This window comes from Prionailurus viverrinus, chromosome E2, assembly GCF_022837055.1.
Source record: "Prionailurus viverrinus isolate Anna chromosome E2, UM_Priviv_1.0, whole genome shotgun sequence".
In the NCBI taxonomy this organism is placed as follows: Eukaryota; Metazoa; Chordata; class Mammalia; order Carnivora; family Felidae; genus Prionailurus; species Prionailurus viverrinus.
The window spans coordinates 14,703,110-14,724,342 of NC_062575.1; the positions used below are offsets into that span (position 1 = coordinate 14,703,110).

General features: G+C 40.1%; 1 protein-coding gene across 4 annotated transcripts in view; it reads right to left on the reverse strand.

Moving 5' to 3' along the window:
- HYDIN (HYDIN axonemal central pair apparatus protein) overlaps window positions 1–21,233 on the reverse strand; it is a 429,838-nt gene that overhangs the window by 362,255 nt on the left and 46,350 nt on the right. Inside the window, exons 1-2 of one of the 4 annotated variants that reach the window (XM_047836099.1) lie at window positions 10,195–10,241; window positions 7,599–7,640 (exon numbers count right to left, since the gene is read on the reverse strand). The gene's annotated coding sequence lies outside the window, so the exon portion shown is untranslated. Of the gene's footprint in view, window positions 1–7,598; window positions 7,641–10,164; window positions 10,242–21,233 lie in introns of those variants that run through there. The other 3 variants (XM_047836098.1, XM_047836101.1, XM_047836100.1) reach the window with 3 other exon arrangements.

Below are 21,233 nucleotides of genomic sequence, written 5' to 3' on the forward strand. Positions count from 1 at the left end.
AGAATAAGCTTATACATTTTGCACTTACATATAACACATAGACTAAGTCATTTGTACCATTAAATGTACCATCCAGGATGCCTAAAAATCTGGAAATCATGAAAAGTCATTAGATATTTGGATTAAGTAACCCAGGACAGGTAATTCCATACACAAATTAGTTCATATCTGAACATAGCTAGCACATGGCACAGTCTCTGCAGAAGTTCACATGGATCCAAAAATTCTGGGTCATCTGAGTCCAGAAGATAACTAGATATACTTCATTTTCATACTTTAAAGAAGTATACAACCCTATAGAGGGTTATAGACAAAATTCTTTACGGAAAATTGGTACATTTTACATGCATTTCTTTTAAGTACTAACAAAGTGAAGTTATTTGCCAACATTATTTAAAAGTGATCTGGGGCACCTGGATGGCTCCGTCAGTTAAGTGTCCAATTTCAGCTCAGGTCATGATCTCAGGGCTCGTGAGTTTGAGCCCCATGTCAGGCTCTGTGCTGAAAGCTCAGATCCTGGAGCCTGCTTCGGATTCTGTGTCTCCCTCTCTCTGCCTTTCCCCCAACCTTCTCTCTAAAAAATAAATAAACATCAAAAAAAATTTTTTAAGTGATCTTATTTGTTAATCAAATCCTCTGACAAAAATAATGCCTGGGAATCAGACTTCCTTTCACAGAAAATATTTAGAATCCCTTTCATGAAGCCAACCATACATATTAGAGCAAACCCAGATTTACTCATTGACCCTTCTGTGGCTCCAACTAACATCAATGAATAAAGGCACTGGTGCTTTCATCAATCTCCACCAGTCATTGGGAATGTGGTAATTCCCAGAAGCAAGTGAACAGCAAGCTGCTTGACCCTGCTCAAACTGAGTGCTTTCAACAGGGATCACTGTCTCATACATCCTCACTAGCAGCTACTTGTTAAATGCTATATGTCTACTTTTTATTAAAATGTCAAAAGTAATTCTTTTAATTCATACTGGATGGCTGTCGTAACAGAATTCAGTAATGAAAACCAATGACAGAGATTAGTTACATACTGTAAAACTGTACTTGAGCCGTCTGGCATAAAACAGGGCCATTTTTCTTCTCTCAGTTATCACACTGGTAAATATTGACTAGGAAATTCTTAGTGTGTTGGTGCCACAGAGCTTGGCCAGATCGATTTCTATTACAATAGTATGAAAAATGCCTGTATCCAGCCTACATTTCTAATAAGAACAAAAATAATTTTTTCTCCTAAAATAAGGAGGACTTCCATTTCCAATAATGGCAGGTAACAGTTGGTTGAACCAACCATTCAAGTGAACACTACTAAAAACTTTAGGTGAAAAAAACTGTAATCTTCTTAAAAGTATTAAAAGGCTATCAATATAGTAAGCAATTACCAGACCAAAATCTAAATGCAATCAAACACCAGAGAAGTAAGCAAAGCACTAACCTCCATAACCGCTTTTGCTCCAGGGGACTCACTAACCTTGAAAACCTGGGGCTTTGTTTGGTGGCCTTGCTGGGCAGTGAAACAGAAGTCAATGATTAGAGTCTGCTCAAGATGGGAAATATAATGAGAACTCTTTTTTCACCTTACACTGGGACCCAAAATTAAAACTGGCCACTCCAACACCATCCCCAAAAAGCCATAGTAAAACGTGTCAAGGTGCTAAGCAAAGAAAGAAAAGAAAAATAAAGGAAAAAATATCCCCAAAGTTGGGGTCACTTGTGATTCAAAATTGCAGCCCGTGTCCATACTACTAAACTGTCCAGAGAACTTAAAATCATGAGTTAGGTCTAGGGAAGTCCCAGATTAACAGATTCTAAGGTGCAGGGCAGAAGCAAATATCATTCTCCTGTCAAGGAAAGCACCATCAATGCCAGACCTCAAAAACTAAATATCCCTACAAATAATATTTTAGGACAATGAGGAATAGAAATAAGCAAACACACAAGAAAACTAGACACCATGAACACAATTAGCAGAAGCTAAAGATATCAGAAAGACCATCAAAGGCTTCATATAGGGGACTTATTAGATACAGACCATAAAACAACTGTGTTTTTACCGTTTGAACTACTAACAGATAAACCCAAAGATATCTTCAGGGCACATGAATCATTTTTTTTTAATTACAACAATTCTGGGGTGCCTGGGTGGCTCAGTGGGTTAAGTCTGACTCTTGATTTCAGCTCAGGTCATGATCTCATGGTTTGTGAGTTCAAGCCCCACATCAGTTCTGCGCTGACAGCTCAGAACGTGCTTGGAATTCTCTCTCTCCCTCTCTCTCTCTGCCCCTCCCCAACTCATGCTTTCTCTCAATAAATAAATAAATAAACAAACAGATTTTAAAATTAAAAGAAAAAATAAAATTACAACAATTCTATAAGACAAATGGACTGCAAAAATGTCAATGTCCTGAAAACCAAAAACCCAACAAGTCCCCTCCCCCTCAAATGTCAAGGAAACTGATCTACACTAAAGGAGACTAAAAAGCTTAACAATGCAATGTAGCATATGATCCTTGATTGGGTCCTGGACTTCATTTTTATTTTTATTTTTATTTATTTTATTCGTATTTTAGTTAATATGCAGCACAATGGGCTAGATGGGCATTGGGTATTCAGAAGGAAGGACACTTATTGTGAAGTCACTGGACTTCATTTTTAAAAACCACTGTAAAGATTATTGAAAAACTAGGGAGATACAAACACGGAGTATATATCAGAAAATACTATATCAGTTTTAAGTTTATAGACTGTGATTACAGCATTATGGTTATGTAAAAGGATGTTTTAAATCTTAGGAAATACCTGCTAACTATAAAAAAGAGCAGTGTCATTATATCTCCAACTAGAAGTCATATATTTGCTTTCAAATGATTCAAAAGATAAACAGAGAGAAAGAACAAAGGCAAATGTGGCAGAATGGTAACAGTAACTGATGACTCTGAGTAAAGAGTACTTAGGTACGATTACTTCAAGTTGTTCTTAGGTTTGAATATTTTTAAAAACAAAATGTTGTAGGGGGGAGTTATACAGTGGATTCGAAAAAGAGTCCAACAGAACATCTAGCAAAGAAAGACACTAATTAAATTTAGAAATTTTTAGATAGATAATAAGCATATTTTAAATAGCTGAAGAATATATGAGTGAACTAGAAAATGGATCAGAAGAATTATGCAGGTCAGTACATGGAGTGACAAAGAAATAGAAAATACACAAATGAGGTCAAGGGACATGAAGGACAGAGATGTGATGTCAGTGGAGTCATGAGTGAAAGAAGAGAGAGGAGTTAGAGGCAATAACTGAAAACCAATAGCTGAGAACTCTACTGAAACGTTGGAAAAGACCAATCTATAGGTTCAAAGAACCCATCAAATCCCAAGTTACACAGATGGAGAAAAAAAAAATCCATACCTAGACTCAGAGAGGGTGAGGAAAACCAAAAATTAAGGAAAAATTATTAAAAGAGCCAATAAGATTATTTTCAACAGGGCCATGATTTCATTAGAGCTAATTTCTCAATACAGTGGAAGCCAGAAGATGGTAGAATGATGAATTCAAATGTGTTTAAAGAAAAAACTGCCATCTTTTAATTCTATAACCAGCAAAAATATCTTTCAAGAGTAAGGGCAAATTAAGGACAATTTTAGACAAATAGATATGGGAAGTTCAACCTAGCCAACCTCCTTAAACTTACACTGTCGATGAATTTTGATTTAACCTGCACTGAATTATAACATTCTGCTCTCCAGTAGTCTGCCCTTTCCTTAAACTGATCCATCCAATAACGTACAACTATAGGATGGATACAAGAATAATGTCCAACCACTGCTGAAAATGATTCTGAAATGGCTAATACACAAATTTACCCCCATTTGAAGTCTCCATGGTACTTCCAGTTGTCATTCATACAAGTTCATGAATACGTGCACATCCATACTAATGTACCACTTTTCCAACATGAGGAACCAAAACAATGTGAACTCAGCAGGGATCTCATTGTCCCTGATCATAATAATATGTCTGTCCTACGGTTCTGTATTAATTACTTTACAAATAGAAATGTCATTACCCATATATAAATTTCACTTCTGAACAGAACAAAACAAAACAAAACAAAGATCTATGAGTGGTGACCTCAAACTGAACTGGTTAAATTTAGGGACTCATTTGTAAAGGTCAGCATCCTTTGCTGCAAATCCACTTCGTATGCAGATGAGAAGTGTAACCTGCCCTATGGCACTGGGCATAATTAGCCAGCTGCACCCTTCTAATAAGGTGCAGATGGTTAATTACCCCAGCAAATAACTGCTTACTTGTGGGCACAAAAGCCTGTACCTAAAATCATTGAAAGTATATTTGGGCCTATTTTTGCTCATGCAAACAAAACACTTGTTCCAAGGTTTCATCTGTGAACAGAGCACCACAGGCTCACACTGCCCTGCTCTGGGGGAGACCCATTAACACTGCTGCGGTCTGGTTCAAGGGAGGGACCACTGGCCACAAAGCTGTATTTCAGGTGGTGAAATATTTCATGGGGTGCTGAATCCTTGTTGAAAAAAAATCTCCTAATGTTTATTTGCTGCAATAGGAATTGTAAATGAAACAGAATTGGTTTTCCTAGAACCCAAAGTAAATTCTATACTCTTTCGATGAAAACTCTGAAAGATTTTCACAAGCAAACATTGCCAATGTTAGTTGTCTTAAGAAGGAAAAATAAAAGTCTAATTTTCCTTTGCCCTCGAGGAATTTCATGGGCTAGCTGAGAAACCAGAATTTAGAAAGCCATGTAAAATACAATACATCCAATGATTGTTAGAGACTGTTCCAAAAATCCCATTTAAAAACGTAATCGATCAGTATTCCCATGGCAAGAATAGGATTTGGGGAGAAAGCAGAGAAGGGGTAACTACTTCTTAAAACCCATGTTTGGAAGTCCTCTGCAGCTGCAAATTTCTCAGTATGTTGTAGGGGCAAGATGACAGGGCTTGGGAACAGAATACTAATCTACTTGAATCTGCACAGAACCTTTCCTCTGAAGAACCCACAGCGTGTGTGATTCCATTCAGTTTAATTGTATGTTGGAGAAGAGGAAAAGCTACTTGCCATGGTTTTAATTGCTAAGAACACACTCTCTTTTCAGGAACCATCTGTTTAATTATAATTACAAGCAGCGATGTAAAAACACAAATGCTTAACAAGTACAAAACTCCCCTACCACTAACAGTTTTAATATAACGAGCCATATTGTGAAAGAGTATGTTGCCTTTTCCCTCTCTGCAATATTTCATGATTTAGCAAATGACAGCCTACCATTTATTATGGAATCTCATTCTGGTAAAGCTAAAGTTATTAATTACTATTCTTAGATTATATCCCTCTGTTATTCCTTTTTATTAAACTTTAATTCCCTCTGAAAGTGAAGGGAATTATATCAGAAATGAAATATATACGGCCCCTTTTTTTCTACCTCCCGCTAAAATCTTTGAGGTTCCATATAATAGACATCACCTATAATTAATTATAGGGACATTCCAAAGTATTGCAAGAGTAATTTTTTGGCTTTCATAAACACAAATTTCTGCCTTCCTGGTTCTGAAATATGCTTACAACACTGTAATTTTAAAAGCCACAAGTATTGGTAATTGCTTTCAGGCATGAATAAAAATAGCTTAACCTTGAAATTTATTTTAATTAGGGATTTTTCAAAGCCACTGATGCAAACTTGGGTGGATTGTTTATAATAAAAACAAGCATCAACAACATAGTTGTAGAGAACATAGAATTAGGGAAAGTTATTTAACTTGGGCTTACAATAGTAGTTTAAAGAAATAAAAACAGACACAGACGCAGTCAGATCATAATGTTATTAGAGCAACCTTACATTCAGGACATTTTAGATAGACTATTAAAGCAAGAACATGCCAAATAAAATGCAGATTTATGAACTACCAAGATATTACAAGAGATTTCCTTCTTAGTCATTTCACACTAAACTTTCTTTCTTTCTTTCGTCCTTTCTTTGACAGAGAGAGAGCATGCAAGTACAGCAGCAAGTAGGGGCAGAGGGAGAGAGAGGATCTTAAGCAGACTCCATGCCCAGTGCAGAGCCTAACACAGGGCTTGATCTCAAGACTGTGAGGCCATGACCTGAGCCAAAATCAAGAGTTGGACACTCGATTGACTGAGCCACCCAGGCGCCCCAACACTAATTTTTCTTTAAAGTCAACCAAGTGGACTCTTTGGTATTCATTGTAAGATGAAGACCACTACTTTAACAAGATCATATGCTTTCTGACAAGCCTTTCAATCAAGCAAAGAACATTTTTTAAAAGCCCACTCCTCTTCCCTACCACCATAAGGGGTAAATATGACTCTTAAAAAATTAGCACTTAAGCACTTTAAATCCTCAAAGAAATAAAAAGACTGCACAGTTTTTCAAATTAAAACACAATAGAGGCATCTGGTGATTTGTCAATTCCTCAATTATCGTTCTCTGCCCAACCTGAAATCCTTCCAGCCATGATCTGACAATTATTTTTTGCCTTATTTCAAGCCCTCATTCCCCTTGCAAGACATTTTATATGAAGAGAAGCCAAATGCTAAGTGCCTTTGCAGTGTTAATGAGGAAATAGATCTTGGAAGAAATCATTTGAGACAAGGAGACTGCCTGCAGGAAACGGCTGTTTCTTTACTTCGATGACAGCAACCATGATCGAATGTACTACTATCCCCTGCGCTCTGAAATGTGCTCATCCTAAACCAGTGACCTTTTACCTTTGAGGTCTGAGTCCCACTAGGAACTGGATAAAAGCTATAAACACTATCTCCCCCAAAATGAACATAAATATAACATCTAAAGGTCCACATATCCAAGGTCAAAATCTCTACTTTGCACAGATCCTAAAGCGTATCGGTTAAAACTTGATTTCAATACTCAGAAGCGATGAGGGTGTCTTTCAAACTTGATGAGAGTTTTCATGTTCTAAATGTTTTTGCTGGTAACATGGAGAAACATTCTCAAAACTATTTTGAAGTTTGTCAAACTATGCCACTAATTAATAACAATAACTTCCCCTCTACTTTGTGGTTGCAAAAATCATTCTCACACATAAGTATTGCTGTGACTTCGCCCAAATAAATCTGAGTTTGCTCATATAGAAATAAAATAAAATGAAATTACAAAACAATAAAATGATAAAAATGAAACAATTTTTTAAATGACAGAAATGAAATAAAATGTAAAACCCAAATCTATAAAACTTCCAGAAGAAAACATAGAAGAAAATCTGTGTTACCTTGGGTTAGGCAAAGAGTTCTAGGTAGGATAATCCATAGAAGAAAACAGTGATAAATTGGACTTCCTCAAAATTAAAAAGAAAAAAGTGACTTCAAAACAAAACTCAATAAGAAGGCAACCGAGCAGGACATGGGCAAATGATATGCACAGAAACCTCACCAAAAACAAAACAGAGTAACAAAGAAGCACATGCAGTTCAACAATGTTAGTCATCAAGGAAATGTGAATCTGTTAAAAACAGAATGAGATACCACTACACATCTACAAGAATAATTAAAATTAACAAAACTGTTACCTGCTAGCAAGGCTGTAGAGCAAACGAAACTCTTACACTATCCTGGAAGAAATGCAAAATGGTACAGTCACATGGAAAATAGTTTGGCAGTTTCTTATAAAATTAAACATACACTTACCATAGAATCTAGCAATCCTACTCCCAGGTATTTATCTGGGAGTATAACATATGTACAAAACACGTGGATACAAAGAGCTGTATGTGAATGTTTATAGCAGCTTTATTTATTCATAATCACCAAATACTGAAGGCAACCCCAAAGTCCATCACCTGGTGGTATATCCATTCAACTGAATAGACCTCAGCAATAATAAACAATGAACTACTGTTACATGCAACAACATGGATAAATCTCAAAAGCGATGTATTAAATAAAACAATCCAGACAAAAAGTGCTATGTATCTTATGATTCCACTATTATGATATTCTGGAAAAGGCAGAAACAGAAATCAGATAATTAGTTGCCAGGGGCTGGAGGTAGGGAAAGGGGATTGACTATAACTAGGTACAAGGGAACTTTTTGAGCTAATGGAATCATTCTATAGATTAATGTGGTTACACAACTATATTTTTCAAAGTATTTTTCAAAAATCATGGAACTGTACTCCCAAAAGAAGTGAATTTTATAGTATGTAATTTATATATTATAAACCTGACTTTAAAAAATAACTAAGAATATACCAGGAGAAAACATCAATTTAATTTATATCTCAACATAGCATAAAAGGTATCAATATCCAGGATATGTACAGTAATCTTACAAATCAATACAAAAAGGACAGTGACATTTAAATTGGGCAAAGATAAAGACAGGCAATCCACAGAAGACCAATTATCAATAGTCAACAGATATAAACTGCTCAATCTCTCCAGTAATCTGACAAATGTAAATTATAACAGAGTGATCACCATTATTTTCCCATCAGAAAGACAAACTTTCCAAATAGTGAAAATACCAAGTGTTGATGCCTACAAAGAATAACTATAATCTCTACAATAAGACCCCAAAAGATTTACATCATGGGGATGATGGAATTTCAACTATGTTTATACTTAGCTAAATTAAAAGACAAGAATAACCTTTAAAATAGTTGGGTGGTTGTCTTTGCCATTCCAGTCAGTGGACTATCAGGTAAGGTGAGATAGTCCTGAAGATGCTCGTGTTGGTTTCATCACTTCTGGAACAGTGTGTCTGCCTAATACAGACTGGGGAGACCACAGAAGGGATGCATGAATGAATGATTCTAAGGATTTACCAGCCCAACAATCAAAGAGTGATGTCCACGTAGCCATTCAAATGGGTCCAGACTCCTCGACATTGTTAAGAAAGAAACTGAAGTATGAAATGAGGGCCAGAGCAAAATTTAGAAGAATAAAGACATAATGGAACTCATAAATTTATCCTTCTACTAATTTTTGGTGACAAATAGGAAAAGTCTATAAATCAGAATTTTAAATATTCTCAAAATGAAAGCTTTTCAATGGTTTGATTTCTGTAATCTCTACACCCAACATGGGGCTCAAATTCACAACCCCGAGATCAAGAGTCACATGCTCCACCAACTGAGCCAGCCAGACTCCCCTCAATGGTTGAATTTCTGAATTGGGTTGCTCCCAGGTGATTTAAGAATTTGTCCAGGGATATTTTTGACTGCATCCAACTTTGACTTTAGCGCTGACTTCTAAACCTAATACAGTAAAACGTGACTCCACCATATAACCTCATCAAGGGCACACAGATCCTGTAGTAACAATATTTTTTTTCCTTTTTTTTCCTGCAGTACACCTACCTTAGTACTAGACAGGAGGTGGGACCTCAGTTACTTGAAGGAGTAAAGAAGAATGGGGAAGAATCATCTTCATAAATTACACAGTATTTGAAGTATTGTCAAATGGAAAGGACAAGACCCAACAGAGGAAGGGAGGAAGAAACAGATCCAAAGTAAACAGGCGAACACACACAGAGGACAACACACCTGGTATCCAGCAGAGTTGGTGATTAAGTCATAGCAACCCGGCTACTAACTAGCCCTCATCATGGGGCACTTTCTGAGCACAAAGTTGCTCCACTGTAAAGGCAGGTTAATCATTAAAATCACTTCACAGGACCACGGCTATGAAATGTGACCATATATGTGACCATATTGGTCAGGAATTGATCCTCACAGTCTTCCTGAGAAGGAAAGGAGGAGGGAAGGAAGGGAGAGGGAGCGTGGCACCCCATTTGGGAGAGAAACGATGGAAAATGATTTGCCCAAGGCCTCACATCTACATAGAAGCAAAGTGAACACCCAGGTGGGAGGATCGGCTATTCTAATGGGAATGAGAAGAAGGGGCGAGGGAAGGCTGAGGAGGAATGCGGTCTGGAAAGTTTGAGTAACACCTGGGATGCAGGGCCGGAACACAAGGAGAGGATGTCCCAGCCGGTCCCCAAGTCCTTCGAACTGTGACCCCATGATCACTGCAAGGACTTCGGACCCTGGAACAACACCGCCCCCCCTCCCCGCCAACTGCCTGTCATTTCCCGTGCCCTGTTCCTCCTCCAAGACCCTGCGTCCAACTCACAGACGCCGCAGCCAAGGAGTCCGTCCGTACCAGCTCCAAGCAGCCTGCTCTCCTCCAGCAGTCTGGGCCGAGTTGTTGCCATCCGTTGCCACAGCAACGACAGAGCTGCACGGCCTAGCAAGCCGAAACATGATTGGAGCAGGCAAGCGTCCATAGCAACTGCCAGGCCGCACTACTTGGTAGGAAAGAATTTCATTTTCAGGAATTCTTCGGACACCTCTCCCTAAAGGCATCCTTCGGCAGGCAGGCACTTGTCCTAGCTCTTTAAATGTAATTCATGCAGTATCTCATTAAAACATTTGTCTCTCTGTGTTACTGTGAGAGTTCTCATTTTCACAGAATTTTTTTTTAATTTTTTTTACATTTATTTATTTATTTTTGAGAGACAAAGAGAGACAGAGCACAAGCGGGGGATGGGAAGAGACAGAAGGAGACATAGAATCCAAAGCCGGCTCCAGGCTCCGAGCTGTCAGCACAGAGCCCGACACGGGGCTCGAACTCCCAAACCGCGAGATCATGACCTGAGCCGAAGTCGGAGGCTCAACTGACGAGCCACCCAGGCGCCCCTCCACAGAAATTTTTAACTTGGGGTCAATTTTACCTCTTCAGGTAAAATGTCCATGAACTCCCCTAAGTTACATGCAAAAGTTTATGTCCATTTACTCAGTAGGATGGTCCATAACTGTAGATTTTCAAAGGAGGCAGAACCAGAACCCAAGACAGTCCAAAAGAATAACTTCTATATGCATTAACCCCATCTTCCTTCTCAGAGACCACAGATAAGAATAGTACGGTTCTGGGGGGCCTGGCTGGCTCAGTCCATAGAGCATGCCAGCTCTTGATCTTGGGGTTGTGGGTTCCAGCCCTGCACTGGGTGTAGAGATTACTTACAGATAAAATCTTTTTATTTTTATTTATTTTTTAATAGATTTTTTTTTACTGTTCATTTATTTTTGACACAGAGAGAGAGAGACACAGCATGAGCAGGGGAGGGGCAGAGAGAGAGGGAGACACAGAATCTGAAGCAGGCTCCAGGCTTTGTGCTGTCAGCACAGAGCCCGACGCGGGGCTCGAACTCACAGGCTGTGAGATCATGACCTGAGCCGAAGTCGGATGCTCAACCGACTGAGCCACCCAGGCACCCCTAAAATCTTTTTTAAAAGTAATGTGGGGGACGCCTGCATGGTTTAGTTGGTTAAGTGTGGGACTCCTGGTTTTGGCTCAGATCATGATCTCCATGGTTCATGAGTTTGAGCCCCATATCAGGCTCTGTGCTGACACTGCAGTGCCTGCTTGGGATTCTCTCTTCCTCTCTCTCTCTGTCCCTCTCCTGCTCACTCTCTCTGCCTCTGTCTCTCAAAAATAAATAAATAAACTTAAAATTATTTTTAAATAGTGCGGTTCTTGCCAGACTTTAGATCGTGGCCTCATTCAAATCCTGCCTTGGAACAGCTCCCAAAGACTTTAACTAACTCTTGACATTCATTCATTCATTCATTCACTCAATAAATATTTATTGATCACTAATTATGAGGTCATACATTTGTCAGAGAGGCACCTTTCTAGCCACTAGAATATAGCAATTATGAAAACAAAGTCCGTGATTTCTTAGAGTTTTCCTTATGGTGTGAGAGACAACAGATGAATAAACAAGGTCATTTTAGTTTATGACAATAAATAAAATGTGGTGGTAATGACATCAAGTGTCTAAGGTAACACGCCCTATAGACAGGGTGGTCAGAGCAGTTCACATAGAGGAGATGGCCTTTGAGCCAAGACGTGAGAAGACAGCAGCTAAAGAAGAGCAAGGAAGACAGAAACACAGGAACAGGAAACGAAGTTAAAAGAAATGAATTTGAATGTTAGAGAAAATGAAAGGCCAATATAGCTGAAAAGGAGACAGCTTGTAGGGCTGTGGGAAGATGCAATCAGATTGCCCTTCCCCTAGCTCTTCAAAGGACTGGCAACTTCTCCTTCCTACTCCCTTACTCCCCCATCCCCAGTCACACCCTATCACATTACCCCAGTTCTTTCCTTCATAGCCCTTGTGGCTTTTTACTGTCTGTGAGCTCCCCAAGGACAGAGACATTACTCAACACAGGATCCCCAGCACCTAAAAAAATTGGCCCAGCATGGACACCAAATAAATATTTGGTGACTGCATCAATCTCCATATTACAATACTAGGAATAGTGATGGATCGTGGGGACAAGACAAAGACACCTCTGCCTTTATGAAGGGTAAATGCTTGGTGGAATAAATGAATTAAAAACTATGTGGGCAAATGAAATGTAGGCAGAATTGAATGATTTAGACTATACGTGCTGTGGAAAGCTGATGAACAGCTCCCTTGATAAGTTCTTCATTCTATTATATTTCTGTTCAATTTCACAAATATCTAGTGCTAACTATATGCCAAGCACTGTGGCATATAGTAATGACCAAGAAGAATACCAGTCTTCACTGGAAAGCTTACAGTCCACTGCCATGCTGTCTATGACAGTAGCCAGCAGATACTTGGGGCCACTGAGCACTTGGTATGTGGCTGGTCCAAACTGGAATGTGCAGCAAGTATAAACTCCAGATTTCAAAGACTTAGTTCAAAACAAGACTGTAAAATATCTCATTAAATTTTTTTAATATTGATTTCATATTGAAATAATAACATTTTGGATATATTGGGTTAAATAAGATTATCATTAAAATTATTTTCACTTGTGTCTTGTTTTTTAATCTAACTGTTAGAAAATGTTAAATTATGTGTCTGGCTTGCATTATATTTCTATTGGACAGCACTGGTCTAGTGGGAGTTTAATGCAGGTTGAATAAACAAGTGACATCTTATTACAGGTGTTAAAGAAGACATTTCATCTGAGGCAAAATAGCTAGCAAACTTCAAATAGAGGAACTAGATCAAGAATTTACAAAGAAAGTAGGTTAGACAACTCTTAAGACTTTCACACATGAGTATATAAAAGGGTCAGGAGTAGACGATTGGGTGAGTGAGCCCCACCTCCTAAACCTCCAGTCAAAATAAAGGGGCTTTTCGGGGACCACCAATGAGTTTAACATATCAGAGGGCACAGAGTGCTTGTGTCTGAATCCCACCTGGAATCTAAAGGGCAAGAGATGGCTGAACTTGTCAGCAGACAGCAGAGCAAAGGAAGAATTGTTGGGTTGGGGACAACTTGTCCCTTTCCCCCAAGATTTCTCAAGGTAAAAAAATGCATGAGGATTTTCTATGGAGCAGATGTGAGCCACTCAAGAAAGATGTATAGGGTCATTTTGGGTCCTTCTAAGAGGAAAATCTGGTGGGAAAAGAGACTTCAGCCAAGAGAAGCTGAGGATATTGTTAGGTTTCTAGGAGCCAAGGAAAAGCAAAGAACCAAGCAAAAGAGAGATGCATTTGACCCCATTAAGAGAACTGCAGGGTACAGATAGATGCCCAGTGATGAGGGTAAGCTTTCTGAAAGACCCTTGAAAGTGCCCCACAAGTGGAAGTATCATCTTAATCATGGCAGTATCACACAAGTAACAATTTTCTTAGCATCTTTTTCTTCCCTACCTCTTCATGCTCTAATCCCACCGGGGCCAGAAAACAGTTGCCCAACTGGGGGCACAGGTGTAGAGGCTGGCAATGAACCCAAGTAGAAGACAAGAGGAAAGAAGAAGGTGACCCTGCTTTCATTCCCCAGCTAAAGGGTTCCTACTTTCAGCAGCCCAAGCTAAAAAAAACAAAAAAGGAAAGGAGACACAACTTTAAAAGTTTTGAATATCACTTTGGACAGAACTTTTTAACAACAGTACTGAGGCTGGGTTTTGACACACAAGAGGGTCCATAAAAGTCTTGGCACCTGAGTTCAGCCACAGGCAGGGAAACAATTTGTCCCACAGAGACATTTTAAAGAGAAACTAGAAGACAAAAATTAAGTTGCTTTATGACTGCAGCCACATGTCATGCTTGTCTGACTTCAGGGTTACAGAAGAAATATGAGACAGGCTATAAATACAAGCAGAAACATGTGTTATTCTTGAAGTGTACAGAGCAGTAGAAGATGTATAAAGTTAAGGATTGAAGCACATGTTATTACAGGGAGAAAAATAGATGATCTAAAGTCACATCCTCAGAGCCAGACCTAAGACGAGCATTTACCCCCCTCCATTCCCAGAGGCCTTTCTGGGGCTTCTGAGAGCCGCTGTTCCCTCAGGGCCGATCTGCAGCTGCTGCACAGGGATGAAAGCCTGGCTTGTTCTCAGCGCCAGATCGACAGGTGGGCAGTCAGCACAGGGAGAAACAAACACAAAAACAAAACAAAATAAAAGCCATGGTTCTAGAAATGGAAATCCCACTGAAAACTAATTATGGTATTAACAAGTAGATCAAATTCGAAGATCTTGGTTAACTTACATTTACCTTCAAGCAAGAATGTTAATAGGAAGGATGAAGACTTCTCTATCCTAGAGCTGGATGACCCCTAAGGAACCTCACACTTGCACTGGGTAAGAGATGAGGCCAGGACCGTTCTTTCTAAGGTAATTAGATTAATGAGCAGTCAAGACTGAGCCTTCTTTAGACTTCAGAGTGGTTAGTTAAGTAGGCCAGTTGCCCTGGGGGCCTCAAGCCACCCAGCCTACCTCAGCAATCCTGGTCCATGAGACCCAGGCAGAGGAGGGTCATGGTCAAGAACTTAGGGGGCAGGGGCGCCTGGGTGGCGCAGTCGGTTAAGCGTCCGACTTCAGCCAGGTCACGATCTCGCGGTCTGTGAGTTCGAGCCCCGCGTCACGCTCTGGGCTGATGGCTCAGAGCCTGGAGCCTGTTTCCGATTCTGTCTCTCCCTCTCTCTCTGCCCCTCCCCCGTTCATGCTCTGTCTCTCTCTGTCCCAAAAATAAATAAACGTTGAAAAAAAAAAAAAAAAAAAGAACTTAGGGGGCAGATACCCAGAAATCATGGGCTCACCATTATAAAGAGCCTTAGAGATCACTGTGTATAAAACTTTTAGAACATAGCAGTTGTTCAACACATGAGCAATGATTTTTCTTACTATTATAAGATGACTCTAGTTCTAAACTTAATCTCTATGTGGACTTCACTACTTAACCACTCTGTAGTTAAGTTACCACATCTGTAAAATAGGGGCTACTACCACGTAGGATCACTGAAGATTAAATAAGATAATAACACAAACCAAGGGCTTGATAAAGGAAAGCTATGACTCTTACTAATACTGTCACCATTCTTCAGTCCAGTTTTCTCTCTGACATCACCTCCAAATAGTTGCCCAGTGCTCAAAACTGAATGTTGGTGTCATTATTCAAAATTCAGAATTCACTACCCCCCAATGTGATGGTTTTAAGAAGTGGGGCCTTTGGGTGTGATTAGATTAGGAGGGTGGAGCCCTCATGAACGGGATTAATGCCCTTATAAAATAGACCTCAGAGAGCTCCCTAGAGGCTGTCCACCATGTAAGTTTACAGCAAAAAGACAGCAGCTATGAACCAGGAAGTGGGCTCTCACCAGATAGTGAATCTGCCAACACCTTGATCTTAGACTTCCCAGCTTCCAGAACTGTAAGAAATAAATTTCTATTCTTTAACCCATCCAGTCTATTGTATTTTTGTCACAGTAATCCAAACAAACTAAGATACCTAGTTTCTGGTTAAATTCTTGTTCTTTGTTCTTCCCTTTACCAACCTTTGACTGATAACCCACTAAGCACTGAGCTTAGAGTATACTCAGTGAATAAGATGCAGTCCCTGTCCTCAAGGGGCTGTGTTTGTTTGTTTGTTTGTTTGTTTGTTTAGGATGCTTACTTCTCATATCTTCTCAAACCTAAGATCAAGCATCAGGATGCCCCATTTTTGAGCAGCTAAAATTTGTGAAAACTTGTTCCTGAAATAGCCCAGAATGTGACTCTTATATTTCTCTTTTATGTGACAGTCCTTCCAGTTTAAAAACCATCCATCATGGTTTTCCAAGTCCTCCATTTTTCAGATTAAACCACTTGAGTGTCTTCAACAGTTTCTCACATGGCATGATTTCTAGTCCCTTTGTATCCTGCCCATGTAGGACAAATCCCAGAATGCCCTGCTTCATGGTAGCTCAAAATGAAATACAGTTCTCTCAAGTGCTCTGAGGTGTGTGTAGAATGGGAGTCTTGTAAGAAAAAAAAATTTAATTCCTCACATATGAGACAATGGTGTAAATGAACCACATTTTTCCTGTTTTACATGAAAAACAAATTCTAATCAGCTTCATTTTGTGAGTAGCCACTGCCAAAATTTTCTGTTGATGTTTGGGTAGCATAAATCACAGCCTGAAGAAGACTGAAGCTTTGCCAAAATTGAGACCCATCTCCCTACCCTTATGCTATTTTGCCTTCAAGGCTCTAGGTTGAAAATCAAAGAAACCCACTCCAACTAACTTAAGCAAATAGGAGAATTTATTGAATAATTCAACTAAATCATAGAACCTAAGGGCAGCTGGGCTTTCTGGGGGACAGGAATCAAGAAGTAGAAAATTTAGCAGAACAAAAGCAGGGCTGGTCCCTCTGTCTTCCTATCACTCCCTGAGCCAAATGTCCCTACTTCTCCATAGATATACCTATGTCATTCTTTTTTCCTTCACCTTAGACCTCTCTCTATTCTCTACCCAAAGAGTCATCCCAGGGGCGCCTGGGTGGCGCAGTCAGTTAAGCGTCCGACTTCAGCCAGGTCATGATCTTGCGGTCCCTGAGTTCGAGCCCCGCCTCGGGCTCTGGGCTGATGGCTCAGAGCCTGGAGCCTGTTTCCGATTCTGTGTCTCCCTCTCTCTCTGCCCTTCCCCCGTTCATGCTCTGTCTCTCTCTGTCCCAAAAATAAATAAACGTTGAAAAAAAAAAAAACAGTCATCCCAGTGCCCTACATACCTATCCTCTCAGTGCACAAACATCTCTAAGTCTCCAAGTGTGGTGGGTTACATGTTGGCTTTGAAAAAGGTATGTCCACATCCTAATACCCACATCCTATGAATGTTACCTTATTTGGAAAAAAAGGTATTTGCACATGTAATTAAGTTAAGGGTCTTGAGAGAGATTATTCCAAATTACCCAGGTGACCCCTAAATCCACTGACCTTGTAAAAGGCAGAATGGGAGAAGTCACAGACATGTAAGAGGCAGAGATTAGAGTGGTATGGCCAAGGAAGCCTAAGACCACCACCAGCCACCAGAATCTGGAAGAGGCAAGGAAGGATTCTCCCCAGAACCTCCAAAATGAGTGCAGGCCTGACTATGCCTCGATTTCTGGCCTCGAGAATTACGAAAGAATAAATTTCTGTTGTTTGAAGCCATGTTTGTTCCTGCAGTCATAGAAAAAGGAACACACTAAGTTTCAATTCCAAATTCTTGGAAGAGCAAATCCGACTGGCTTAGGCTGACACAAGTGCAACATATTCCTCTAATTCAATCACCTGCCAGAGATGAGCCATACTGGATAGATGGGGGCTGGGCCACTCCCGTATGGAGGATGGTTGTTGTTACAAAGAAAATGAGAGTCCGAGTCCCCAAAAGCCATCTATGACATGGGAGTTCTCCAATCATCCAGGCCCCCAATTTGATTTTCTAAACCTCTTTCCCCCCTCCCCACATCCTGTTCATTCATCATTTTTGTGTTTTATTTTGTTTTCTTTAAGTAATCTCTACACCCAATGTGGGGCTTGAACTCACAACTCTGAGATCAAGAGTTGGATGCTCTACCAGCCAGGCACCCCTCACTCATCATTTTTGTACCAGTTTTCCCTGTCTTCAATTTTTCACTTCTACACAACTTTTCACTCCTATACTCCTTTCCAACTCTCCTGCCACGAATCTACCTCAAGCCAGCATCACGCCTTGCCTTGGTCTAGTGCCACAGTTCTCAGACTGTGCCAAGGCACCTCAGGATACCACAGTGAATTTGCAGACAACCGGATGTTTTAAATTTTCACAGGAATCACAGTGATCTCTGTCGGAAACTACAAGCTTGAGACAGTCCACAGTTTCAACACGAGATTATTATACTATTTCCAATGACCAAATCATTTCAAAGCTGGGTTTTCAATAACTGCTGTGATGAAAACAAGCACCACTTGGAAATCGATGTGGAACAGGAAATGAGGATGATGGTGTCTGATATGTTTCTAGGCCTGAGAAAGTGTGCAGTGATCAACAGGCAGTAGTACCTCATTAGGATGCATGTGCTTATTAAGCTATCTGGACCTGATTACTTAATAAATGGAATTGTTGGCTATTTCTTTTGGCCTAGAGATGCTGTGAAGCAATTGCTAAGACACTAAAAAATATTGCCCATCTTTTTACTCTTATTTTATCAAGAGCAGGAGATGGGTATTGACTCCCATTTCAAAGATGAGCCACACAGAACGCATCAGTAATGCCCCCAGAGACTAGCTGGACTCTTCTGAATAGAATGTCTGAGATCATTTATTGTGTCACTTACAAATTATAGGCTCATTTTGCTTCCTCTTGTGGAAATGTCCAATACGTTCAAGCCAACTCAAAAAGTATATATTGTGCATTTAACAGGAGGCTTGGAAAGAAAAAGCACAAGACCCGGGAAACCCAGGTTAGAGATTCAGTTCTCCCATGTACCACTTTTTGCCCCGAGGCAGTAGCTATTTCACCTCTCTGAACATGTTTCTGCAGCTTCTAAAAGATGCAATTCAGTCATTCAAAAAATATTATTTATGAGGCTACTCTGTGCTCAGCAGTGTTCTATACTGTAAAACAGTGTTCTCAACCTTTTTTCTTTCATTATTGCTCCCCTAAGGAGACTTTTTAGACTCTTTTGTTCTAATTATGGCTCCCAACTTTTAAAATCCTGTATACAAGGTATATCAGTCTATGCACTGTATATAAATCTGTGTTCTATACATTAAAAGGTGAGATTATTTTGCCCCCTCTAGAACCAGTTTTTGCCCCTTGGGATATCACCCCTATTGAGAATACACACCCTATGGAAACAGAGAAGAAAACATTTCTGCTTTCACAAAGCCTATGTTCTAGCATGAAAATTTGGACAAAAAATAAGTAAAATAGCAGACGTGCAAAGTGCTATGAAATAATAAAATAGGATGCTATGATGCAGAATGTCTGAGGGGATGAGCCAGAGGCCCCTCTGAAAAGGTGACCCCCGTGGTGAGATGTGAATGAGAAGCAGGGGCAACCAGCATCTAAAGGGAGGAGCCGCTAACATGATATTCTCACCAGCCTGGTGAGAGGCCAGAGAAGGGTGGAGCATGGTGAACTCAGTGACACTGCCATTAGAGAGAGGGTCATTTTGAAGACTGACTCATACAGTATAGAAAAACACATGGGGCGCCTGGGTGGCTCAGTCGGTTGGGCGTCTGACTTCGGTTCAGGTCATGATCTCACGGTCCATGAGTTCGAGCCCCGCGTCGGGCTCTGTGCTGACAGCTCAGAGCCTGGAGCCTGTTTCAGATTCTGTGTCTCCCTCTCTCTCTGACCTTCCCCCATTCATGCTCTGTCTCTCTCTGTCTCAAAAATGAGTAAACGTTAAAAAAAAATTTAATAAAAAAAGAAAAACACTTTGTAAATAGTAGATTGTTTTTTTTAAGGTTTATTTATTTTTTCAGAGAGAGATAGAGAATATGTGAGTGGGGGGTGGGCAGAGAGAGAGGGGGACAGAGGATGCAAAGTGGGTTCTGCACTGATAGCAACAAGCCCGACGGGGGCTCAAACTCACAAACTGTGAGGTCATGACCTGATCTGAAGTCAGATGCTTAACTGACCGAGCCACCCAGGAGCCCTGTAAATAGTAGATTGTGAAATGAATGGGAGGGATTATTATTTGCAAAATGCTGCTTTGAGACACTGCAGGCAGAAAATGACTAAGCTCTGAACCCTCTTGTCAAAAAAAGTTGGTTTTGAAAAACAGCTTAAGAGTCTGGATTCTGGAAAAAAGCTTAAACAACCAAAGATATCAGATAGCTAGATATCTAGACAGACCTAGAAGAGAGAAACATTAGAAGAAATGATACCTAACATTTCTGAAGTTCTTACACTGTGCTTCTGTACAGAGTGCTCTACACACACGAATCCTCACAACCCCATAGGGTTATTCCCTTCCTTTCACAAAAGAGGAACTGAGGCTCAGAAAGCACAAGTGACTTGCTCAAAAATCCCACAGGCAGTCAGTGGCAGTAATTAGGTCTGTCTGACCTGAGTCTGGGCCTTAATCAAGATGATGTCACCTGTGTCCTCATCTAGTCCTGTGCACACCCCATCTTCTCGGCCTGACCCTTTCCTATGAGTGATTTCTATTTATTCAATTTGAGGAACTGGATCTCTCTTGCTAGAACATCGGGCTCAGCTCAACAATTAAAAGACTAATTATAAAAGGCCTAGGAATAAAAACTGTCAGCACCATGTTTAATTACCCACTGTCTTGCTTGTAGGGGGGAAATATATCTTGCCTCATGTCCTGATGATTAGTCAATACAGACTATGTCTGGGTCGGAAGAGAATTTAAAAGCAGACTTTATTCTGTTTTGGACTTCCTAAAAATGCAAATCCAAGAACTGCCAACAGGATTGCACTGCCAGTGATTAACTGTCAAGAGGAGACCCAGAGAGAAACACTTGTCATGAGGAGACACCAGACACTTGTTGTGTCTGGCAGCCATGAGTCATAATTTAAACAGTAGTGTAAGTGAGGACCCAGGATCAAGGATTGATTCATGATATGAAACTGTGATATGGAACGAAAAGCATGTGGTAGAGAAGACCTATAGTTTAAAAGGGAGGGACCCAGACCTCATCTGTGAAAAATTCTGCCAATCATCAGGCATACACAGTTTTAAGCAGAGGCTTTCATTCTTGTCAATACTCAGGCAAAATCAAAAGAGTCTTCTGCTAGGCAAATACTTGATAAAGCAGTGTCTACAATTACAGATGCACTACACTTTTCCCCCCTTTTTGATGAAATCTCACAGAATAGGAGCACCTGGATGGCTCAGTTGGTTAAGTGTCCGACTTGAGCTCAGGTCATGATCTCACGGTCCATGAGTTTGAGCTC